Raw genomic sequence first — 22,147 nt, forward strand, 5'->3', positions numbered from 1 at the left:
ACACTGGGTCAATAGAGAATTCATAGTCCTTATCATCATTAAAGATAGGTCAGGTAGCAAACTTAGGATCATATTGCATTCTAGCATTCAGAGATTTTTCTTTATACTTGCATAATAATTTCTCTAGATCATCTCTATCCTTACAAGCAAGAATATTTCTAGTTATCTCCTCATTCATAACATAACCTTCCGATACTTATGACAATTCATATATAGGAGGGCTAGTTCTAGTAGGTGTTTCAAGATTTTCAGTTTCAAGCTCATCATCAGTTTCAACAACATCATGTTGTCCTACTCTACTAATTTGTTCATCAAGAAAGTCACCTAGTGGCACATCATCATCATCATCAAGCAAGGTACTAGCATCATCATAAGTATCATTCATAGCAGAATTAGCATCATCAATAACTTGCGACATATCATGATTAATAGCATGTGGTGGTGTTGCAAGTTTACTTATAACAGAAGGTGAATCTAAATCAGAGCTAGATGGCAATTCCTTACCTCCTGTCGGTGTCAAAACCGGCGGATCTCGGGTAGGGGGTCCCGAACTGTGCGTCTAAGGCGGATGGTAACAGGAGGCAGGGACACGATGTTTTACCCAGGTTCGGACCCTCTTGATGGAGGTAAAACCCTACGTCCTGCTTGATTTATTCTTGATGATATGAGTATTACAAGAGTTGATCTACCACGAGATCGGAGAGGCTAAACCCTAGAAGCTAGCCTATGGTATGATTGTCTGTTGTCCTACGGACTAAAACCCTCCAGTTTATATAGACACCGGAGAGGGTTAGGGTTACACAAGGTCGGTTACAAAGGAGGAGATATCCATATCCATACTGCCTAGCTTGCCTTCCACGCCAAGTAGAGTCCCATCCGGACATGAGACGAAGTCTTCAATCTTGTATCTTCATAGTCCAATAGTCCGGCCAAAGGATATAGTCTGGCTGTCCGGAGACCCCTAATCTCGGACTCCCTTAGTAGCCCCTGAACCAGGCTTCAATGATGATGAGTCCAGCGCGTAGTGTCGTCTTCGGCATTGCAAGGTGGGTTCCTCCTCCGGACACATCACAAAAGAGTTTGAACACCAGGATAGTGTCCGAGCAAAATAAATTCCACATACCACCGTAGAGAGAATAATATTTCCACAAATCTTAATCTGCTGACACGCTTTGGCAACATGACATCAGGCCATGGCTCGGTGATTATTCGAACCGTCTTTCTTCATCCAGCCCCACACATAACGCGAGGCGGTTTCTTGACACGTCTTGTTAAAGCAGAGATCATGTTCCCCTAATTACGGGATTCTCATCAATACAGTCGTGGGTAACCCAACCGCGCCTAGGACTCCTAGATTTTAGGCAAGTCCCAAACGGCCACTAGGAGGACGCTTGATATTCACCCTCTTTATAAAGGGACAAGGCTTTTACTTTTTTCCCTCCCGTGCTCAATCGAATCCTTCCCCCACCTCGAGTTCTGACACCCAAAGCCTAGGTCAGGTGCTTCGGACCTTCAATCATGTCCGGATATAGCCTTCAAGGCCGGTGGATGCCCTCCTCTGTTACAGAAGAGGATATCAAGAAGTTGAGGGAGGCCAGATACCTGACCGTCGAGGTTTCGCATCGGCTGCCTGCCCGAGGGCAGGTCGTCCTACTCCCGAACCCAACGAGAACGTTGTGTTCATCTCCCACTTCCTCTGAGGTCTAGGCCTCACTCTGGATCCCTTTGTTAGGGGTTTGATGTTCTATTACAGGCTCGATTTCCACGATCCAGCCCCGGACTCCTTTCTCCACATCTCAGCATTTATTGTCGTATGTGAGGCCTTCCTCCGCATTACCCCTCACTTTGGCTTGTGGCTCAAGACCTTTGACGTGAAGCCGAAGACGGTCGAGGGGCAACACATAGCGTGCGGAGGCGCATTAATAAGCAAAATCGCTGGAGCTCCATGGCCAAAGGGTTCTTTTCCAGAGGTGTCCGGATTATGGCAACGGGAGTGGTTTTACATCACCACTCCCAGAAGTGCCAAGTGGGTGGTCGCCCCTGCTTTCCGCTCGGGCCCTCCACCACAACTGATGTCATGGATTAGCAGAGGGCTGAGCTAGGGTCCAGCCAAGGACGTGCCTATACTGCAAAGCCGCATTCAAGATCTCTTCGACGGAGATTTCAGTCTGGTTACGGTGGTGCAAGTAATGCTGGTTCATCGAGTCCAGCCTTGTAAATGCCGGCCCCTCCGCATGTGGGAGTTCAACCCAGAACGGCCGCGCATTATTCAAAATTTCCTCGGCCTGACGCACGAGGAGATGTATAAATCATTCTTCGGACCCCAAATAGAGTGTCCGGATACTACCGAGGACGTGGGCCTGAGCAGCAACCGTACCACCGACCAAGTAAGTAATCCTTTAGCCGAACACACCGTCTTTCATTTACCATGATGTCATTCTGAGAAATCGCACTTTGACCAGGACTGGCTAACAAAGGCGAAGATGATTCGGTGTTCGGCCCCCCTTCCTGAGGGTTTAGAGAATCTGGTACTGGAAAAGATGCTCGAGCTAGCACCTTACTCGGAGCCCTCAAAGGAAGATAAAGGGGGAGTAATGAGGTCGAAAGTGGGCCCCCAGCGCTACCAATTCCAATCGAGGGAATGAGCGCCTCCGTGAAGGAGGATAACCAAGGGGAAGAATCTGACCTTCTCTCGCTTCGGGGAAGGAAGAGGACTGCCTCTGAAGATCCGGAAACCAAGGCTTCCAAACGGGAGAAGAAGTCTCCACCAGAGGGTCCTGCCTCAGAGGGTGCTTTTGCTGCACAAAGTCCGCGCGGGGATCAGCCCTCTAACGAGCTGTAAGTGATCAAAAAAATACTTAATAGTAAAGATATTCTACCTTACTTCCGAGGAAAATAACCGAAGTGTTTATCTCGCAGTTCGGATCTTAGCCCTTCTCAACGGAGCTCGTCTTCAGGGGACCTTCTTCCGGAGATGATGGAGAGCGAAACGCCTCCCCCGGACTCCCCCGCTCAAGAAGCGGGTGACCTTGAAGTGTCGTCACGGAGGGCCTCTCCAGATCCGTTGAGGCCAGAAGAATGATATAGTAGCCCGAAGTCCCCAGCATCCAGCTCTTGAAGAGAGCAAACAAAAGAGTCCGGCGCCGTCTGGTACGCGGTCGGACGCACTGAGGGATCTGCTAAGGTGGGCGACCATCTCGGAAGAACACCATACATTGACGGGTATGGTGATGGAAAGGATTTCATCCGCCGAAAGCGGGTTGCATGACGCCTTTATGAGTCTACTGACGGGCTTTGAGGTACGTAAAATGATGTGCATTTGTGATGGTACCGCACATTTTTAGGTGTGCCCTGTGTAGATAGTAGCCCCTGAGACTCTGGTTGTCGCCGAGAACGGCGGCAAACAGAGGATCGTAGTCCCAGGTAATAACCATACCGCTTTATGTGCAGGTGATGGAAGCTCCGGTGGCTGGCCGGACTAATGAGTTTGCCAAACTAAAGCGGCAACTGGATGCGGCAGATGCCGACATCGAGCTTGTTAATAAGCGGCTTGACGAGGCACAGGGTAAGTAATGTTTTTCCGGTCAATGTCACATAGTAAGAGCAGCGTGATGCTAGTATCTTTAATATGTTGTGACTGCAGATGGAGCTGCTGCCGTGGGGACCCTTCGGGCGGAACTTGCCTGAGCCAATGAACAAACAAGGATTAGTAATGTGGCTGCTTTAAAGGCGGCCGAAGAGTTAAGAGCCGAGAAGGTCGCACATTGCGAGAGCAAAGAAAAGATGGACAAGATGGTTGTAAAGTTAAAAGACACTGCCGACCGTTGTCGGTTCCTTGAAGAAGAAAACCGAGCGAAGGCGACGGACCTCGAAAAGGCCACGATGGCAGCCAAAGACACCCGCTCTGCCATGAGGGCAAAGAAGGAAGAGCTGCGTGAAGCTGGTGATATTGTGGCTGGGAAGCCCTTTTTGTTGCGGAGGAAGTTCGGAGATCCGCGGTATGCCCCTCTGGATCGGCTGTGGAGTTCGGCAGACGCATATCTGGATTTGACAGCGAGTGCTGTCGACGCGGCCGAATACTTCCGAGATCAAACAAATCATGAAGTGGACAAGCTATTCTGGTCGCATTTTATCGTTCCAGAGCGTCGTCTTCCACTAACTGATCAACTTGCCGAATGGGCCGAACTTAATAGATTGTCCGGACACGCCATGAGGTCCGTCGTAGATCATCTGTGGTCAGAAAAACCGAAGCCGAACAGCTATTTCAGCTTAGTGCAGTAGTTCCTTGGTGCAGTGCCGCGCATCAATGCGATGAAGAGGTCGGCATGCATAGAAGGCTCGCGGATGGCCCTTGCCCGTGTCAAAGCATACTGGGCGGAGATGGATGCTACCGCTGTTGTAGCGCAGGGTTCGGCCATAGGCCGAGTGGCTGCTGAGCACTATTTTGAAGAAGTTCTTGAGGGTGCTCGTTTGATAGAGGCCCAGTTCTCAAAGAATATTATGTTTGAGTGACATGTATTCTCATTGTAAAAACAATGTTTATCAAATTTATTAAGGTTGTATTTATACTTTTGCCCGAAAGTAATATGATGCCTCCTGTGCGGCCGTTTATGTATATATGTATATAACCTGAAAGATTGCAGTCGTCGGCTTTAGCCCCCACGCATATAATGCGGGGGTGTTCGCAGAAGACGCGTGTTCACACTTAACCCAACGTCTTGGTCCTAATAAGGAGTTGATAGCGTAGCGAACGAGGCAACCATACTATAATGCTTTAACACTTTCACTTAGCCATAGGAGTTTGACGGTGGGGCTACTATATAGCCCCTGGTGGCTCTGCATTCTCCCGAATTCGGGTACATGCCTGGCCGGGAAATGGCCCTTCGTTAAGGCGGAGGAATTCTAAAATTCCGATAGGTCATCGAGTGGTTGACCAGTCTCACGCTATATCATGACAGTCAGTTTTCGGCTTTCTCTACTGAGGTGCTCGTCCGGATGAACCAGGGCGCAATCGCAGTAGTTCTCCTGGTGCCGCCTTAGTCGACAGAGCAGAACGTAAGGCAGCAAAACACAGGAGCCGGGCAAACCCAACATTTGACCAAAGACATGATTCCGAGCTGATGCATATAAGGCCAAACTCGCGACGCTGAACACTGCCTAAGGTATTCGGTCTTTTATGGTATAAACCGGGCCTAAACTGTGCCCTTTGTAAGAAGCCCCTGGTGTCCAGGTACGTGCATTATTCTGACGTGGCCACATGCCAAGACGTCAGCATCCTTCTCAATAGTACTGAGAATCCGATGGATGTGTATCAACAAGAGACAGTAAGAAAGGTTTACGCAGGGTCATAATCTAAAAAGAATCCTTGGAACGGGTCCCTGCTGCACGTCTGCACCTGTGTCTCCGTTGTGCCGTATCCTGGGCGGGTGTAGCACGATGGTCATCTGTAAAAGAGAGGAACTTAGGTGAAAAGTTGTCGTGCAAAAAGGTAGGTTTAAAGAACCATGTACAATTCAAGATGAGTAAAAATTGCCACTTGTCTGCGCGCGTGGAGCCCCTTGTATTTGTAATAGGGGTGTGGCCATCAAACCTGTGTGAATTACATATAGCTGCGTCCGACTCGTCTAACCATGTCCGTGGTCTTGACGACCTATTGAATGCTTTAGTTGGTGAGGCTGTTCTCTCTTCGGCGCGTAGGGATCGCTCAATATTTCCATTTACTGTAATGATGCCACGTGGACCGGGCATCTTAAGCATGAGGGAGGCATAATGCGGCATTGCATTAAAGCGAGCGAAAGCTTCGCGTCCAAGTAGTGCTTGATAGCCACTTTGGAACGGAGCAATGTGGAAGGTTAAATTTTCACTACGGAAGTTATCGGGGAAGCCGAATATAACCTCTAGTAGCAGGGAGCCCGTGCAATGAGCCCCTGGGCTTGGCGTTACTCCTTTAAAGGTAGTATTGCCGCGGCAAATTTTCGTTGGGTCTATCCCCATTTTGCGGATTGTGTCCTGATATATCAGGTTTAGACTGCTGCCACTGTCCATCAGGACTCGTGTGAAGTGGTATCCGTCAATTATTGGATCTAATACCAAGGCAGCCCATCCTACGCGCCGGATACTTGCCGAGTAATCATGACGATCGAAGGTGATCGGTTGAGACGACTAGTGGCAGGACTCCGCGGTGATAGGCCCTTGGGCATATTTCTCTGGGAGTGCCACTTTGTTTCTCCCCTTGATCACGTGTAACACGTGTACTGTTTTGACTTCTGGTGGAAATTTCTTTTGTTCCCCAGTGTCTTGCTTGAGAGGCTCATCCTTGTCTTCGCTTGGTGTATCCTCCCCCTTGTGTACGGCGTTGAGTTTGCCGAACTACTTGAAGACCCAACATTCTCTGTGGGTATGATTTGCAGGTTTATCGGGGGTGCTATGGATCTGACATATTTGGTCCAGAATTTTTTTAGGCTGGACAGTTCATCTCTGGCGCCTTTAGAGGGCGGCTTTTGCTGACCTGGCCGAGAGCTTTTGAATCCGGCATTTACCGCCGTGCTCTTCGGGCTGTCTTCTTTATTCCGGCGCTTATTATTTTTGCTGCATCGTGATTTCCCGTTTCCATCTCTAACTTCGAATGTACTTGGGTCACTGGTGCTGCATCGGGCTAGCCAGCTGTCCTCGCCCGCACAAAAGCGGGTCATGAGGCTTGTTAATGCTGCCATTGTTCTCGGCTTTTCTTGGGCGAGGTGTCTGGCAAGCCATTCGTCTCGAACGCTGTGTTTAAAAGCTGCCAAGGCTTCGGTGTCCGGACAGTCGACTATTTGGTTCTTTTGAGTAAGAAACCTGTTCCAAAGCTTTCGGGCTAACTCTCTGGGCTGTTGAGTTATATGACTTAAATCGTCCGCATCCGAAGGTCGGACATAAGTCCCTTGAAAATTTGCCCGGAAAGCATCTTCGAGCTCTTCCCAGCTTCCAATGGAGCTTTCGGGGAGGCTTTTGAGCCAGTGCCGAGCTGGCCCTTTGAGCTTGAGGACTAAGTACTTGATGGCATGGAGATCATCTCCTCGAGCCATATGGATATGGAGGATATAGTCCTCAATCTAGACCCCAGGGTCTGTTGTTCCGTCGTATGCCTCTATGTTTACGGGTTTGAATCCCTCTGGAAATTCATGGTCCAGCACCTCGTCAGTGAAACATAGGGGGTGTGCGGCACCCCTGTATCTGGGTGTACCGTGATGTTCGGATGTTTGTTGTGTTGCATTGTATGCTGGAGCGCACTTGCGTGGTCCATAGATGGATCTGGTTGCGCCGTCCTTTTGATGCAAGCCCTCGCGTGGATCACGTATTGGCTTATGTGTGGCGTTGTATGCCGCTCTATGTTGTCTGTGAGGTCGTCTATCCGGCCAAATGGCCATTTTAATTTTTGGTTGTGCGGGATCTAAGGCCTCCTCATCGAATTCGGGTAGCAACTTCCGCTTCGTGTAGCTCTTGGTGGGGCGATTACCGCCGTACTTCGCTGTTGTGTTGAGTACTTTACTCCATCTGATTCTGAGTGTGTCTTGCGCAACCTTGAGCCTTTGCTTCTGCTTTTTTAGACTCCTCGCGGTGGCAACAAGCCTTTGACGGGCATTCTATTGCTCCGGGTGTCCGTCCGGTGTGATGACATCCGGACTATTATCTTCGACAGAGTCGGGTTGTTCGGTTTGATTCTCCGTGTTGCCGTGGTCCGGCGATTGTTCACCCTGCTCTAAGGCTGGGTCTATATGATTGTTTTTTCTGCCGAGGCGGGATTTGGGGCGGCGCTTATGCCGCCGCTTTGACTGCTTCTCGATGGGACAACCCTCTATTGCGTCCTTCCGTTCCTCCTCGTCGTCTTCTTTTGGTGTGTCCGCCATGTATACGTCATGTGATGAAGTGGGCGTCCAGTGCCCTGTGGGCAGTGATTCTTGTTCGACTCCTGCATCATCGTCCATACCGTCGATGTCTTCGGAGTCGAAGTCGAGCATGTCGGTTAAGTCATCGAAAGTGGCTACTAAGTGGGTGGTGGGTGGGTGGCGAATTTCTTCGTCATCCGCATCCCAATCCTGCCGGACATAGTTCGGCCAAGACTCTCCTGACAAGGAGAAAGACTTTAATGAATTCAGTACGTCGGCGAAGGGCGAGTGCTGAAAGATATCCGCGAAGGTGAACTCCATGATTGGCGCCCAGTCGGATTTGATAGGCACGGGCGCAGGCGGTTCGGAGTCCGTGGCCGGGGAAGGATCCGGCAGTTTGGCAACACGGCTCTCGTGAAGGGTAAGGTCGATATTTGGCTCGATCGCTGCTGAGGGTAAGGCCTCCATGGCGGGGTCCATCCACCCGTCCATGGACGGCGCAACTAGCTCCGAATTGAGGGTCAGAGCGGCTGCCGTTGCGATCTCTTGAACACTGTCTGATGGTAGAGCTAAATTGTACTCATTGTGACCGCATGACGCACAGGGCAGAGGCTCGAATCCATCGAAGATCAAGTCTCCGCGGATATCAGCCGTGTAGTTCAAGCTTCCAGATCTGACTTGGTGGCCAGGGGCGTAACTTTCGATCTGCTCCAGATGGCCAAGTGAGTTGGCCCGCAGTGTGAAGCCGCCTAATACAAAAATTTGTCCGGGGAGAAAAGTCTCACCCTGGACTGCATCGCTAACGATGATCGAAGGAGCCATCAAGCCTAACGGCGACGACACAGAGGAACTCTCATTGAGGGCACCAATGTCGGTGTCAAAACTGGCGGATCTCGGGTAGGGGGTCCTGAACTGTGCGTCTAAGGCGGATGGTAATAGGAGGCAGGGGACACGATGTTTTACCCAGGTTCGGGCCCTCTTGATGGAGGTAAAACCCTACGTCCTGCTTGATTTATTCTTGATGATATGAGTATTACAAGAGTTGATCTACCACGAGATCGGAGAGGCTAAACCCTAGAATCTAGCCTATGGTATGATTGTCGGTTGTCCTACGGACTAAAACCCTCCGATTTATATAGACACCGGAGAGGGTTAGGGTTACACAAGGTCGGTTACAAAGGAGGAGATATCCATATCCGTACTGCCTAGCTTGCCTTCCACGCCAAGTAGAGTCCCATCCGGACACGAGACGAAGTCTTCGATCTTGTATCTTCATAGTCCAACAGTCCGGCTGTCCGGAGACCCCTAATCCCAGACTCCCTCACCTCCCCTCGTCTTAGAGGGATAAATTTTAGTCTTAGCATCCTTCAGATTCTTCATAGTGATAAATTGATAATAATCCCAAGTGACTCGACAAAGATAGCTATGCTCCCCGGCAACGGCGCTAGAAAAAGGTCTTGATAACCCACAAGTATAGGGGATCACAACAGTTTTCTAGGGTAGAGTATTCAACCCAAATTTATAGATTCTACACAAGGGAGCAAAAGAATATTTGCAAGTATTAGCAGCTGAGTTGTCAATTCAACCACACCTGGAGATTAATTATCTGCAGCAAAGTGATCAGTAGCAAAGTAGTATGATAGTTTTAATAGTAGTAGCAGCAGCGATAGTAATGGTAACAGTAATAGCAGTAGTTTTGTAGCAAGCGCAACAGTAACGATAGCAGTAGTAACTTAGCAATAACAATATAGGATAAATTCGTAGGCATTGGTTCGGTAATTTGTTGGATGATATTCATCATGTGACAGTCATAACCTAGGGTTATACGACACTAGCTCCAGTTCATAAATATAATGTAGGCATGTAGTCTATAAATAGTCATACGTGCTTATGAAAAGAACTTGCATGACATCTTTCGTCCTACCCTCCCGTGGCAGCGGGGTCCAATTGGAAACTAAGGGATATTAAGGCATCCTTTTAATAGAGAACCGGAACAAAGCATTAACACACGGTGAATACATGAACTCCTCAAACTATGGACATCACTGGGAGTGGTCCCGACTATTGTCACTCCGGGGTTGCCGGATCATAACACGTAGTAGGCGACTATATAACTTGCAAGATCGGATCTAGAACATAGATCTAATGGTGATAACATAAACGGTTCAGATCTGAAATCATGGCACCCGGGCCCAAAGTGACAAGCATTAAGCATGGCAAAGTCATAGTGATGCGGAGCATCCCATGATCATCCTCAAGGACGTATCGACATCTCCCACGACACCACTTGGACCAATGACAAGAGCCGAGCAAAGGCTATCGAATATAATGTGAACTCGCTCCTCTCCGAACTACCACTTTCTACACATACGACATGGCTACTACCTCAAGCGGAAACACTATGTGTGATCAGGTACTTAGAGGAAGGCCAGGGAGCAGCTACATTCAATGGACAAGACGGCAAGGACACCAAGTATGAGGGACAAGAATAAGTGCTGCCATTGAAGACGTCCGGCACCTGAAGCCCCTGCCTACCCATGTCCCAGCCAACACAAGCTACAGCAAGCGGATGACCGGCCACACCTCCCAGCGAGCGAACGCCCGACCTCCACCGAATGACCGGCAGCATCACACCTGAGCCAAATCAGCGGATGTCCGAAGCGACCGGACGACTGGCCATCTCCGAAAATCCGGTGTCACCTCAACCGATCCGAATTAGCGGAAGTCAGGCAACTACCGAACGTCCGGACGCCCGTGACCAACCGGACAACCGGTACCCAGCGGGCATCCGGTACCTGTCTGCGCACAGTTTCGAGCCCGAGGCCCATGTACCCCTTCAATTCGCCCCCATTTGCACTAAGGCTATAAATAGACCTCCTCCTCCTCTTAGTTAGGGTTAGCGGTGATAGCTAATTTGTGAGATAGAGCCTCACTCATCCATCCGGATCTACTCCACCAAGAGAGACCGTCACATCCTTGGAGAAGATTCACTTGGATTGCAGACCCCTAATAGGAAGACCTCAAGACCTCCTCACGGAGAAGAACTAGCGACCCCATGTATCGTCCTTTGTTGGATTTGGATCGTGTATCTCTTTGTGCTTCAAGAATCTAGCATATGTGTGACTGAATCTTGTTGGTTTGAGTATTTTCTTTTGTGTTTCCCCTTGATAACCCACAAGTATAAGGGATCGCAACAGTTTTTGAGGATAGAGTATTCAACCCAAATTTATTGATTCGACACAAGGGGAGCCAAAGAATATTCTCAAGTATTGACAGTTGAGTTGTCCATTCAACCTCACATGAATGACTTAATATCTGCAGCAAAGTATTTAGTAGCAAAGTAATATGGAAGTAATGGTAACGATGGCAAAAGTATCAGTATTGGTTTTGTAGTGATTGTAACAGTGGCAACGGTAAAGTAACTAAGCAAATGTCAATATGCGAAAAGCTCATAGGCAATGGATCAGTGATGGATAATTATGTCGGATGCGATTCCTCATGCAATAGTTATAACATAGGGTGAATTAGAACAAGCTCCAGTGCATCAATGTAATGTACGCATGTATTCCAAATATAGTCATACGTGCTTATGGAAAAGAACTTGCATGACATCTTTTGTCCTACCCTCCCGTGGCAACGGGGTCCTATTGGAAACTAAGGGATATTAAGGCCTCCTTTTAATAGAGTACCGAACCAAAGCATTAACACTTAGTGAATACATGAACTCCTCAAACTACGGTCATCACCGGGAGTGGTTCCGATTATTGTCACTTCAGGGTTACCAGAGCATAACACACAGTAGGTGACTATTGACTTGCAAAATAGGATCAAGAACTCACATATATTCATGAAAACATGATAGGTTCAGATCTGAAATCATGGCACTCGGGCCCTAGTGACAAGCATTAAGCATGCAAAGTCACAGCAACATCAATCTCAGAACATAATGGATAATATGGATCAAACCCTAACAAAACTAACTCTATTACATGATAAATCTCATCCAACCCATCACCGTCCAGCAAGCCTACGATGGAATTACTCACGCACGGCGGTGAACATCATGAAATTGGTGATGGAGGAAGGTTGATGATGACGATGGCGACAGATTCCCCTCTCCAGAGCCCCGAACGGACTCCAGATCAGCCCCCCGAGAGAGAATAGGGCTTGGCGGTGGCTCCGTATCGTAAAACGCGATGAACCCTTCTCTCTTATTTTTTTCTACCTGAACGTGAATATATAGAGTTGGAGTTGAGGCCAGTGAAGCCTTAGGGGGCCCACGAGACATGGGGCGCGCCCTAGGGGGCAGGCACGCCTCCCACCCTCGTGGACAGGGTGTGGGCCCCCTGGTGTTGATTCTCTCACTAGTATTTTTCATAAATTCCAAAAATATTCTCCGTGAAGTTTCAGCTCATTCTGAGAACTTTTATTTCTGCACAAAAATAACACCATGGAAATTTTGCTGAAAACAGCGTCAGTCCGGGTTAGTTCCATTCAAATCATGCAAGTCAGAGTCCAAAGCAAGGTCAAAAGTTTTTAGAAAAGTAGATATGATGGAGACGTATCACACCTCGTTCCCCTCTCGTGTTCTTCGTTGGATCCGCTCCAATCATGAAAGATTGGCCCAAGGGTTTCCACCCTATATCATCTTGGTATCATGAGCCATGTTGATCACGTATTTGGAGCCCCTACCCCTTTTTTCTAGCTTTATTTTGTTGTGTTCTTCCCCAATTTCGAAAATCCCCACCAAAAGTAGCCCCAAATTTTTTTGTGATTTGTTGGTGTGATGATGTTTTGTTGGATTTGATCCATGCATTTGCTTTGCCATGAGTGCATCTAGCTTTTCCCCATCATCTCCACCATTCCCATCCATAGAATCGCTTGGATTTGACCAATTTTGCCACGTCCACCTCGAACCCTAGTTGTTCATCCCGTGCCCGAATTCGCCCACGCACCGGACGTCCGCCAGCTACCGGACGTCTGACCACCGGTCGTCCGACATCCTCCGCCCTTACCTTACGAAACTAAAAAAATCAGTTTAGCTACCACACCTCTCCACCCTCCACCTCCGCATACGCACTCCAAAACCACAACTCGTTTCCCGCCCCACCATTGCTTACCAGTTTTGCACTCTGGCACAATTTTGACACATTTTGCTTTGAGAATTTGAGTAGCGGTTTTCGTTTCCTAACGTGTTTCAGCTACTTAGGGATAGTTTGACATCAACGTCACCGCCGCTCATCTTCGCCATGGATTCTTGATCGACAACGACCACTCCACCATTTGGACACCATACCGTATGCAAACGGTAACCTCATCTTGGTATCATGATATCCCATCATTATACATTCTTGCCATTACATTGATTACCACCATAGCCCAATTTTGCGTATCTTCCCTATCGAGACTAGCCTTTGAGTATTGTTGGCAACGTCACTTGTGCACATTAGTGGTCATACTTCCCATTGCATACTTACCATATTATCTTGGTACATATCTTGGTATCATATTTTGTGTCACAAGGTTTTCATCGCCTACACAATTGCTATCTTGGTTTGTGAAGTTTTGCATGAGAAAATAGCTCAAAAGAAAAAGGAGCCAAACAAGCTTTTAAGCAAAAGGGAAAGATAAGCAAAGAGATTTTAAGCAAGAACCATAGCACCATATTATATTAAGATTGTCATACTCGATCATCTTGGATCATATCATCGGAATACCATACATAGAGCATACTTGGGATAGAAGTTGTTGCATTTTTGCTTAGTAGGTTGTTCACAAGTCTTCGTATCCTCCTATTGTGCAATTGCGCTAGCTCTCTCTAGTGTTGTGCAACAAGAGCATTTGCCGTGGATCCCATATTTTGGCTCATTCCTTGGTTGCACGACCCAATTTATCTCTCCATGTGTGTGTTTCTGTGTACCATATCTTGCTATTGGTCTACTTGTTGCATTTGCAAATTTGTGAATCTTTTCCAACATTATTGAGGCTCACTAACAATTGCATCAAATTTTGTGCCACCATCCTAACCAAGCTCCAGTATAAGCTTTTACTTGTGTAGGCGTGAGAAACCGACAAGAATTGGTACCAATTGTGTTATTTCCTTGTTCCACATTTGAGTGATCATTGATCCATCTTCAACATCGGTCAAGGTACATTTGGTATAAGTTCTTCTCTTTCTCTCACTCACATATTTGCTTGGAATGATGGATAGGCTACTTCTACCAAGCCACTCTTCATCGAGCAAGACGAGGACATGTCCTCCTACGTCACAACAAGCCACCTCTTTGGTGCACAACGATCTTTGCATGATGAGCAACAAGCAATGAGCGAACGCATCGACAACCTCACCACCGACTTGCGACTCTCCGAGCAACGTATAAGAGACTACTTCGACAACAAGCTCGATGAACACAAACAAGAGAATGACACAAGAATGGACGAGATTCGTGCTTTGTTGGTCAACCGCTCTTCTACCACTTCGTCCTACTCAAGACAGAGCCGCTCGAGTCGACACCCCGATGACACCATCTCTGGCGCAAGTACTCCCACATCCAATACTCATCGACGAGCTGCGCGCCAAGACCGTCAAGCAAACTGAAATCTTCTACTTGGAACCGATGCTCAAGAGCAACTTCAAGCGCAAGAGCATCGACATCGTCAAAACTAAGCTACTTTTATGCAAGCACAAGAATGGCAATGCCTAAGCCAACAAGAAGAGGAAGAGCGAGAGCGACAACACCAAGATGCACAAGATGTCGCGGCACAAAGTCAAGGAAAATAATGGCAAGAAGCTCAAGCACTTGAGGCGCAGCGTGCACTCCACAACATGAGTCGCGCCGTTGCCGAACGCAACCGCCATAGGCGCGAACAAGAAGAAGCACTTTGCGATGAAGTTCAAGAGATGATTTATAAATCACGAGTGCATCGTCAAGTTCCTCACACTACAAAAAAAGACACATCCGTGACATTTTGGGCCGAACAAAAAAATTATGTCATGCTTATGACACGTATATAACGATAATTGTGACAAAACCTGGTATCATCATAGATGTGGTGGGCTCCTACTTCTATGAAAAAAAGTCATGACAGAAAATGGGCTTTTCGTCCTGGGCGGGCCGGAGACGCAGGTGCATGACATTCTTTGGGCCGTCCATGATGGAGAAAACCGTGGTAGAAGCGAGGGCGAGGAAAATATCAGGGGAGTTCCCGGTTACGGCGGGTGGTCAGGGCCGAGCGATGCACGTTTCTCTCGTACGTACGCGCGTGTGTGCAAGGTGTTGCACTATAACTGAACCCGAGCGAGGCGTTGCGCTCTAACTGAACCCGAGAAATTGCACTGGAGGCTATGCATTACTGAACCCGAGCGATCGATTGATCCCTTGCTGTTAACCGAACCCGAGTGATTCCTTCGCTACTGCAGTTAACTGAAGCCGACCGATGCTGCCTCTGGATGAACAGTGAGCATTGTTGGGGGGTTTGGATGAATAGTTCCTGGTGGGGGGTTGGATGAACATGACCCCGTGGTAGTAGAGGCCGTTGCTGCTGGATGAACAGGACCCTGATCGAGCCGGTTGGGGTGGATGAATAGGACCCTGTGGAGGGCTGGATGAACAGGACCCCGTGGAGGGCTGGTTCAATAGTAGCCGGTGGAGGGCTGGTTGAACAGTAGCCGGTGGAGGGCTAGATGAATAGTAGCCCGTGGAGGGGTGGTTGAACAAGACCCCATGGAGAGGGGTGGTTGAATAGGACCCCGTGGTGAGGGGTGGTTGAACAGTAGCCGGTGGAGGCGCGCGCGTTGGCGGCTGGATGAACAGGAGCCCGTGGATGAACAGTCGCAGGTGGATGCCGGAGGAGGTCGATGGTGGATGAACAGTAGCCCGTGGAGGCTAGAGGAGGTCGACGGTGGAGATGAACAGTATCCCGTGGAGTCCCGTTTTGCGGTACGCCACACCCCTCCCGATGAACAGGACCCTGTTTCGACCGTAGCGCTCCAACACAAGTCTGTTTCCTCCGTTTTGCAGTACGCCACACCCCTCCCAATCAACAGGGCCCCGTTTCGACCGTAGGAGGTCTGCTTCCTCTGTTTTGCGGTACGCCAGACCCTGTCGGCGTTCTGGGAATGGGGGTCCCCAGACTTGCCTGCCTGCAGCCTGCGGCGTGGCTCAAAGGGGGGCCCAGCACGGCCCATCTTCATTAACACAGACCCAAGACCCTCGTGAGGGGCCAAGCCTCGCGGGGCGGACGACACAGAGCTTCCTCAGGCACGGCCTCATCGGGCTGGCTCGCGAGGAGGCGGAGAGATCAAGGCGGGGTACCTCACGAGGTGCCTGTGACGCAAGCCATGACGACCAAAGGCGCCAGGCGGGCGCCAGCTCGCGCAGTGTCCTCCTTTCCCCTTTGGTGCAAAGGGGGCAAGCGCAGCGCGGAGTACCGAGGCATCAGGCAAAGGTTGCCATTTCGGTGCAACAAGACCAAGACCAGGAGGACTGCAAGATGGAGGTCATTGTGGAGCCCAAGACGGCGTCACCACCAGAGCTTTGTGCAGGCGAAGACTACTTTTGTCAGGATAGCTAGTACTAGCTGTCACCCTTCAAATTAGCCTGCCATTGTTGGCTCCCTTCCCGCTCGATATTTGGGAAGAGGACCAGGGCCTCTATAAATAGGACCAGCCACCCACAGGGTAGGTAAGGAGAAGCGAAGGACGAAGAAGAGAAGATCGAAATCAGAGAGAGAGAGAGAGAAGGGTGACTGAACACCTCCTAGTAGTTCGTCCCCCCCCCCCCCAGCCAAGAACAGACCCTCGCGAGGCTGTTCTTCCTTGTATGGTTCATCATCATCAGCCCAAGAGGCAATCCACCACACCACACACTGGAGTAGGGTATTACACCACAATGGTGGCCCGAACCAGTATAAACCCTGTGTCTCTTGTGTCGCTCTTCCCATAGCTTAGATCTTAGCGAGCCGGAGGGGTGCAGGTAGGTAGGAGGCGAAATCTCCGCCCGCACCCCAGTGTTCGAACCTCAAGGGTCTGCCGGAACCCGAAATCCGACACCTGGCACGCCAGGTAGGGGTGCGCCGGAATTCGTCTTCCACCACCCCGTTCTCCTCCGACCATCACGCCCATGTCTGCCGCTCGTCGGGCCCGCGCCGAGCGCCGAGCCGCTCTCGCTTCCCGCATCACCTAGACGGCTCCTGTCGGCGGGCGTCCTGGCCGTTCCCCGTCACCTACCGTCAACGCCGCCATCGGCCCGACGGGGGACGAGCAGCAAGCATCGTCTCAACATCCGTACGTGCGGCAAGACGGCCGCACCGCAACTCCCTCGCTCACCCCAGCTGGTTCTTCATCCCGCGCGCTCCGCGCACCCATGGAGGCTCGAGCTATGCTCATCACGGCAAACGAGCTCCTACGCTACCGTCCCATCGACGACATCTACGAAGAATGGCTCGACCGCGTCGCCGAGCTCGTCCGCGCCGCAGGGGGCTCTCCTGCGTCGTCCGTTCCGCTGCACTGCACCCCGCCCCGCGCGGGCGATGAAGCTCCGGCGGCGCCCCGGCCGCCTCCTCCTCAAGAAGGCTCCATGGCTCCAAGGCGCGTGGCCCCCGGGCGGAGCCCGCTCCGTCAGGTGCCAGCGCGGCAAGAGCAGAGCTGCCAGGAAGTCCCTCGCCCGCAAGAAGCTGCCCGGGCGCTCCCTGCTCCAGCACGTCGCGACCATGCTCCTGCTCCCGCACATCAAGACCCCGCGCTGCTCCCAGCTACAGCGCGTGGGGACATGCAAGACCAAGATCTCCGTCACCCAAGGCCTCCCGTGGCCACAACAGGCTGCCGTGCCTTCACCACCGAGCTACGCAGCCTCGCGTGGCCCGGAAAGTTCAAGCCAGACATGCCTCCTCGTTACGACGGCACGGCTGACCCTGCGGAGTTCCTCCAGCTCTACGAGCTGGGTATCGAAGCTGCCAACGGAGACGAGAAGGTCATGTCGAACTGGTTTCCCATGGCGCTCAATGACGGGGCCCGCACCTGGCTCCTGAACCTGGCTCCAAGCACGATCTCCTCATGGGACGAGATGCGCACCCGCTTCATCGCCAACTTCCAAGGTACTCGCGACCGGCCACCCGCCGTGAGCGATATGCGCCGCATCAAGCAACAACTCGGGGAGACCCTGCAGAAGTACATCCACTGCTTCAACAACACACGCCTCAAGATTCCTAGGGTGTCTGAGGAGGCCATCATCTCAGCCTTCTCTGACGGCGTGCGCGATGTCAAGATGAAGGAGGAGCTGGCGATGCATGAATACCTGTGCACTTCCTTGGAGCTGTTCAACTTGGCAACCAAGTGCGCGAGGGCTGAGGAAGGGCGTCTCTCCCTCCTCGAGCTGCCTGCCGCAGACCCAGAAGAGAAGAAACCCAAGGCCAAGGATGTGAAGCGCAAGGGGGCTGTCGTGCTCGCGGCAGAACCAGACACCAAGCGGGGCAGAGATCAGCCCGAACCTTCCAAGGGCAGTCGGTACTGTGTGTACCACGACCTCCACACCAACAACACAATGAATGTCAAGAGCTCCGAGCCGTGCGAGAAGGAAGGATCGGCCGTCGCCCCGACCGCGGTGACCGGGGCTACGGTCGAGGAGGAGGAAGGAATGCAGGATGCTGGGAAGACCGTGGCCCCCGCCAAGGGTGGCGCGATCAACCTCGCGAGGATCGCTGGCAAGACCCGCCTCGCGAGGGAGACTGGAGGGATCAGCCTCGCGAGGATCGCCCGCAAGGCAACGCAGGCCTCCCTCCACTGCCGCCGCAGCCAAGGAGAAACGAGGACCGCCACCAGGACAAGGGGGCTGGGGGCTTCCAGGAGCCGCGCGCGATCGCCTGCATCCTGGGCGGGGCTCAAACCCCAGCCTCTCAACGCATCTTCAAGCAGTTCGCCCACGAAGTGAATGCAGTCCTCCCCAGGCTCGAAGCCACGCGCCCTCTCAGGTGGTCGGCGTGCGCCATCACGTTCAGCTCAGCAGATCAGCTCAAGTGTGCGGCTACAGCCGGAGTCCTCCCAATGCTTTGTTCCCCAATCATCAGCAACGTGGTGGTCACAGGACCCTCATCGATGGCGGGGCAGGGCTCAACGTCCTGTCCGTGGAAACATTCCACAATCTCCAAGTGCCCTACAGCCAGCTTCAGCCAATCAAGCCTTTCTCCAGAATCACCGACGGCTCCACGGTCCCGATTGGGCAGGTCCGCCTCCCTGTCACCTTCGGGGCACGCGACAACTACCACACCGAGCTCATCGACTTCGACATCGCTCACATTCGCTTGCCGCACAACGCCATCCTTGGGTACCCAGCGCTGGCCAAGTTCATGGCCATAACTCACCACGGCTACAACGTCCTCAAGATGCCAACAAGTGGCGGAGTCATCACGGTGCCCTGTGAAGAGAAGGACGCGGTGTGTTCCCTGGAACGGGCCTTTCAGGCCGCGTCACTGGAAGACCCGGATCGCGGAAGCAGGAGGCTTCCCGAGACCGCCCCCAAGAAGAAGAAGACATCGTCCGGCCCGGCCCCTCAGGAGGCAGGCCCCTCCGGGCCCGTGCCTGCCCAGGGGGAACCTCCTTCCATCGCATAGGAAAGTGTGCCCGGCGCCCTCCTTAGGCAGGGCTCGGGGGCTCTCCCCTGGAGGGCCACCGACCTGTCTAGGGTCACGAGGGAGGCGCTTGGGCACCACATGGAGGCGTGTTTTGAAGCACGTTTCCCTCAAGAAGGAGTAAGGAAAGGAGAGCCAGACCCTCAGGAGTTCGTCAACAAGGTCATTCAGGAGCTACAAGAGTCAAGAGTCATGAAAGGCGGCCGCCGCCTACCAGCAGTGGCTCCCCATCCAGGCGAGGATGGTGGGTTGCGCGTCTGCATCGACATACCAGGGCTCAACCGAGTCGCCTCTCTAGAGGGCCTCTGGCCCTCGTGAGTGGGGCGCTGCGGAGGTCCACCCCACAGCTACATTCGCATGCCTTACGACTTGCCGAATGCGGCTGCCACGTACCAGCGCCTCATGAGGGGCATCATGGAGGCACAAGAGGCCAGGCGTTCCGCGGCCCTGGCGGAGATGGAGATGGTCCGCGAGGAGCCACCAGCGCCTCCGGAGCCTCCCGAGGCCCCTGGGCCTGGGGGCTCGTGAGGATCGGCTTCCGCCGAGTCTGCTACACCAACACCCCTTCATCCTTAACGTCATCAGGTGACATCTTTCAAGTTTCACTTCCAGCTGGGAGCGCCCCCCAGGGCTGCATTATTTCCAGGCCGCGTGGGTCCGTCCCTGCGGTGTGTATCCCTTTTATTTCGTGTTGTTAGCTTACCTTGTTGGGGGCGCCCCTCGGGCTGCATGATCCCCAAGTCGCTCGGGCCAGACCCAACGGCATGTATCCCATTTGCGTTTATTTCCGGTTATGCGTTCGACCCACCATGCTTGATTATTTGATGCCGGTCCACGGCACCTCTTCTTCTCCATGCCGACCACTTGCACGTTAAAGGGGGGGTACCTGAGCATCGCGACTCAGGGCTCTTACTGGCTCTCCAGCCCTCACCCTCTGGCCTTGTCCACGGCATCGCGACCTGGCATACCAGCGACGGCTGAGACCAGCTCGAGGGCCGGGACCCGAGGACGTAGAGTGCCAATATCTAACCGAATTTGCAGGGACACATCACAAGATAAGGCCCTGTGCCAGGGGCAACCCGCCTAGAGGTAGGGCCCCGTGAGTCCCGCGCTAGCTCACGGGTGCCCAGATACACCTCGCCAGGCCCTACCGTGCCAGCCACGTGTCAGGGCGGGGCTGTACACGCCTCGGGGGCTCCTCCTGGAGGGGGCCCCCCTCCCATGTACCAGTGGAAGCACCATGCTCCGTGCTGGCTGACGACACTGCCGAGGAGCGGCTATGCCCGTACACATACGGAAGCGCTATGCTCCGCGCTGGTGATAAACAACTAAGGGTGGCCCCCGGGCCGCATCAACCTCAGGGAGCCTAGAGCTCAGTGTCTAGCCTCATCGTAACGCCTCCCCTCGGGAGTGCCGTGCGAGGGGGCTGGGCACGGGGGCTACGCCTGGGTCACGCCCAGACGCACGCCGCCCAGGCAGGCCCCCCACCGGGCCTGGTTCGTCGCGCGTCTCTCCCCGAGCGGAGCCAAGGTACGAAGGCCGTTTGAGCGTCAAGGGGGACCCCTGAGCATCGCGACTCAGGAGCCTAACTGGTCACGTAGCCCCTCACTCCTTAGTTCCGAAAGGCTAACGGCGGTTGAGGTATGCGCGCGGCCGGGCTCTGCAGACGTAGAACGGTAGATCTACCCACATCACACCTCGCTACTTGCTATTCGTGCGCCAAGGGGGACTCCTGAGCATCGCGACTCAGGAGCCTAACTTGTCACGTAGCCCCTCACTCCTTGGCCCCGTCCTGGTTTCCGGTCGAGACTAACGCTGGGTGAGGTATGCGCAGGGCCGGGCTCTGCCGGCGTAGAACATAAGCAAGTAGGAAGGAAAAGTGCAAATCTCAAGGAATTCAAAAGCAAATATTACAGTCCACACTATTATCGCAATGCCAAACGCAAGTTTAAACGCCTCCCCGAGGCATGATACATGTGCAGGAATTAAAGGTAGGACAGGAGCCACAACGGAGTCACTTGCCGGCGGTGGAGCAGCGCGGGGTGGGTTCGCCTTGTGGAGCAGTGGGATCGGCAGCGCCTTGCTTCGGCTTGGTGCTGAAGGCCCGGAACTTCCCCAGCAGAGCCTCCGCGCGACCCTTCACAGCCTCGGCAGCGGTAGCGGCACGCTCGCCGCTTACTGGCTCCAGCAGGCTGTCGAGGTCGACGCCGGGATCGCGAAGGTAGATGTGGGTGAGGACCCGTGTTAGTGCTGCAGAAGACAGGACACGCACCTCGGCCTCGGCCGTGGGGCCAAGGCCAAGGGAGACATCTTCAAGAGCACGAACCAGGAAGGGAAGCAGCTTGGCGGGGCCGTCCTCGGCTCCAACCAGCGGGCTCTCCAGGCCGCTGTCGTAAAGCGTCCTCAGCGAGGAGCGAGCCTTCGCCTCCATCTCCGTGAAGGCCACGCGGTCCTCGGCAAGAACCAGGGCCTTGTCGTCCAGCTCGGCCTTCCTCGCCCCCAACTCCTGCTCCAGCGCGCCTAGGCGGTCGCGGCGCTTCCTGAGCTTGACCTCCCTCTCCTTGACGGCCGCCTTGCGAGCCTTCACGCCTTCTTCCTGCTCTTGGTGAAGGCCGGCCTCTTTCGCGAGCTGGTCCCGCAGGCCTTGCAGCTCGTCC

The sequence above is a fragment of the Triticum aestivum genome, chromosome 5A (genome assembly GCF_018294505.1).
Source record: "Triticum aestivum cultivar Chinese Spring chromosome 5A, IWGSC CS RefSeq v2.1, whole genome shotgun sequence".
NCBI lineage: Eukaryota > Viridiplantae > Streptophyta > Magnoliopsida > Poales > Poaceae > Triticum > Triticum aestivum.